The sequence below is a fragment of the Hipposideros armiger genome, unplaced genomic scaffold, assembly GCF_001890085.2.
Source record: "Hipposideros armiger isolate ML-2016 unplaced genomic scaffold, ASM189008v1 scaffold_565, whole genome shotgun sequence".
NCBI lineage: Eukaryota > Metazoa > Chordata > Mammalia > Chiroptera > Hipposideridae > Hipposideros > Hipposideros armiger.
Genome location: NW_017731915.1, coordinates 489,290 through 493,884, shown reverse-complemented (window position 1 = coordinate 493,884; position 4,595 = coordinate 489,290).

Genomic DNA, 4,595 nt, shown 5'->3' with positions numbered 1-4,595 from the left:
GTTTTGAGCACATTGTTTTTCAAATCCATCATTACCTAGAAATACAGATCCAATAGAGAACTAGAGCTAGGAACACAAGTGAGACCGCTTCAAAAAATAATTTACAAAAAAAAGTATTCTTTCAGTTGACAACCTTTTATGACTGCCTTTTGTGCTGTACCCACTATACCAGAGGAAACAGATTGCCCCTTTCCTTGCAGTGCCAGCTGTAGTAGGGATCATATTAGGTGAAACCAAGGTAATTTCAAGGTAAATATAATAAATTCTATATTTAAATCTGGGATTCTTGATCTCCTAGGGATTGATTTATAGACCTCATTCTGTCTATGGACCCAGAACTAATAGATCACATTTGAGCAAATAATCAGCTACATTGTCCTGGTGAGTAGATCTATCATTGTTTATCAGTTAAGAATATTAATATGTTATACATAACCACAAAAATATTAAGATCCATTAGAATACAATGAAATAAAGCTTGTATGAAAATACTTTGTGAATGTCATATAGGAGTAAAATAAAAAGGAGTGGAGAATGTATAAACAGAGTTAAAAGAACTAGGAAGATTCATTAAAATGGACTTGGAGAGATTTTCAAGAAGGATTAATATTGTCAAGTGCTGCCGAGAGGGCCATGAGGTTGAAGATGGAGCAATTGCAGTTGGCAAAATAACATTTTCTGTCGGGGGTATAATGTACAGTGGTAGATTAGAGTAAAAAAATAAAAGCAGAAAATATGTTCAAGAGATCGTCATTGGTTCCTTTTGACCTTCATGCTATACTACTACCAAATTACACATTATGTGTTTCCTTTTAGTTCTATTGTTTTAGAGCGTTGGCTTCATGAGCAATAAAATGTTTGCCATATGAACAATAACTCCACTGACTTATAATAGATATTGGAGATTTTATTTTTATATTTTCTCCTTATTGAGAGAATTTAGCTTATTTTTCATTGCAAATAACCTGGCACTCAGGGTACAACTAATAATGTTTAGAGGCTTGAGCCCAGCATACTGGCCAAGTTGGGTTCAAAACTCAAGGTTGTCACTGTCAGGTTGTATGACTTTAGAGAAACTAAATTTTAATTACTCTAAGTCAATTTTCTCANAAGGGAGAGATGATGGTGCTTATATAAGAGTAATAAGAGTGGATGTTACTAAAAGTACATAACTTTAGAATATATATATATATATATATATATATATTTTTTTTTTTTCTTTTCCTAAGATGGATGTTGCTGGTGAGAGTAAAAGTGAAAAAATAGAAAGGAAGGTCACTCTGAATAGCAAATGGTGGTGATATTTTCTGTAGTAGAAGCCATATGGGAGGCAGAAGAATCAGGGATGCATAGTTGCTCTAGATAAATTTGAGATGCCTTTCAAATATCCAAAGAGATGTCAGACATTTGAATAGGCAAGTCTGACATTTGGAGAAGAGTTTGGGAGTAAAGTTATAAATTTGGCATACAGATGGAATTTTAAGCTACAGGACTAGAATATATATAAATGTTTATATCAATATCTGTCTCTATCAATAGACATAGTTTTCAGTATTCTATCAAAATAATGAGCTGTCTTTGAATACTTAATTTTACTAACCTTTGAAGACAAATGGTCCAGAGTAAAATGCTGAGATATGCTTTTAAGGTTTCACTTTTGTTTTTTCATTTACTAAGTTGGCCATCTCTTCCAACACTCCCACCCCTGAACTTAAAAAACCTGTACTGTTACAATCACAGCATTAGTCATTTGCTTAGTCTGCCATTTCTCTATAAACCACGTAAGTCAAACATTTCATTTCTAGTTCCCTTTTAACCACTCGTTAAACCCTGGTTTGGAGGGGTATTTTGTCTATATTTGAACTGTAGCACACTTCAAAACATGGTTGTTTGGATGGTGGCTATATTAGTTAGGATGAGATAAAGTAAACTGAACAACCTCGACTACTTTACTCAGGAAGTGATTTGCTACTGGGGATTAGGTGCATTCCGGTTTATTAGAAGGACTTGGAGACGGCTGTACAGCCTGGGGTCCAAGGGGAGGCCTGCAGAACTTTGAGGTCTAACAACACTGTAGAAGTTGTGACTCAAGGATTAGGAAGCGGTTTCTGTTAGGCCTATTAAAACTCCTGATAAAAAGAAAACTAGAGATGGGATAACTAATTGCTGAATTGGGCCACAGCTGGCAGAATCACCTCTCAAACAGCTAAGGATAATACACTGCTCTTGAAAACTCAACGACTGTAACAGTTTTACGACCAGCACCAGAGGGAACAGGAAGGACTCTTTCCACTGACTGTGTGTAGACCTTCCACAAATGTATCAATTCAGGAATCCTAACTCACATTTAAAATAGTTAACTGCAAGTGAGCCTGAGGAAAAGTTTTTTCCAATATTTCTTTGTTTGTTTATTTGTTGTTCTTGTATTCCTTGTTGAGGTTTTACTGTTGAGGGAGATACACTAGAGTGAAGAAAGGTGCTGGGCAAGCCATTCCACAATATCTGTTACAATTTCATTTCTACTTTTATTATTAGATTGTAGGTTCTATTATAAACAGGGCGTATATAGTAGTGTGGGAGTACTAAATAAATAAATAAATAAACACGCCAATCACATTTTGACTTGATGTAAACAGTCATGTATCATTCTTAGTCACCAATTTGGTGTGTGTGTGTGTGTGTGTGTGTGTGTGTGTGTGTGTGTGTGATAACAACACAAAATTGAAAAGTACCATAGTATTGAAAATTTTAAAGCCTATTTATAAAATTATTTTAGATATATCTATATCTATATCTATATCTATATATAGATATATATATCCTATAAATAATTGTTTAAATTTTCCTCAACACATAGCACAGATTCTGACTGATAGCAGACGGTCAATAAATATTTGTGGGATACTTTCAATGACATATTAATCCTTATAATAGATATCCCCCTTAGTCCATTATTATAAATCTATGATATTTATAAACTCTTTATATCTGAACAACTAACACTACTGATTTGTGAAAAGTAATGTTAAGAAATATGCTTAATCAAATAAAATGACCCATTTGGAAAGTTTCTTCCCATATAAATATTCCAGTGCAACTTGTATCTTGTTATTTTATTTCTTTATTTAAAAATGCTTTCAATGAACAATTTTGCACACCAATATCTACTAATAATGTATTTTAAAACTGGTGATCGTGGATTTTACTTATAGGAACAAGTTTTTCTTTTCCATGAATGGTTGCCAGGAAAAAGCAAGCCCAAGAGGCTATTTAAGAGGAAGTGTTTGAGGTTTCTTCTCTCTCCTAAATGTGTATGGGTTGTTATTTTTATCTAGCTGCAAAGAGGGAAATTGAACTGATTCTTACCCCAATGCTACCGATGTTGAGGTCTCTTGAAATGACTATTTGTTGTAATGATTGACAGCATGCTTATATGCGATCTTAAGTAGCCTTGATTACATAGTGAATTCTTGTGTTTAAATTTTTTCAAGTGTTTTAAACTGCTGATAGTCTTCAGAATTAGTGAACACTTACCAAAAAAGGCATTAGAANCAAATGACCTAGAATAGCCAACAAAACACTGAAAAGACAAAGTTGGAGGACTCATTCTGCCCAATTTCAAAGTTTACTGTCAAGCTAAAGTAATCAAGGTACATGGTATTGGAAAAAGAATAGATACTTAGATCAGTGGAACATAATAGGCAGCCCAGAAGTAGATCTAGACCTCCACACCAATAAAATAAAATTTATATATACATATATAGCAAAGGTCATTTAATAGAGAACCATCTTTTCAATAAATGGTGCTGGAAAATAGGATATCTCCAAAAATAAATAAACTTAAACACACAACGTATAATTTTGAGAAATATTAACTCAAAATTGATCATAAACCTAAATATAAAATGGAAAACTATATAAAACAAAAGAAGAAAACATAGGAGAAATGCTATGTGGCTTTGGGATTGATAATGAGTTTTTAATACACCACTATAAGTATGATCCATGAAAGAAAATAGAATTGCTAAATTTGAATTTAATAAAATTAAAAATGTTTGCTCTTGAAAGACATGAAGGAAAAGACAAGATGCAGACTGGGAAAGAATATTTGTAAAACACTTATCTGAGAAAATACATGTATCTAACATATAACAAAAAAACACTTAAAAAACACCAAGAAAACAAACAACCCAGTTGAAAAATGGGCAAAAGATCTGAATAGACGTATCAGCCAAAAATATGTATTTATGGCAACTAAGTGTATGAAAAGATGCTCAACACTAGCAAAGCAGGTTGGATCCTCGAGGTCGCAGGAAGGAAATTGGATTTTATTCCAAGTATTATCTCATTCCAAGTAATTGGAGATTATTGAACAGAGCAATGATGTGATGTGATATATGTTTTAGGTAATAATCCTTCTAATTTCTGTGTAGAGGCTATAGTTAATGAAGGTCAAGAGGAAAAAACAGACTATTTAGAAGGCTTATGAAATGTCCAAGGGAGAGATGATGGTGCTTATATAAGAGTAATAAGAGTGGATGTTACTAAAAGTACATAACTTTAGAATATATATATATATATATATATATATATTT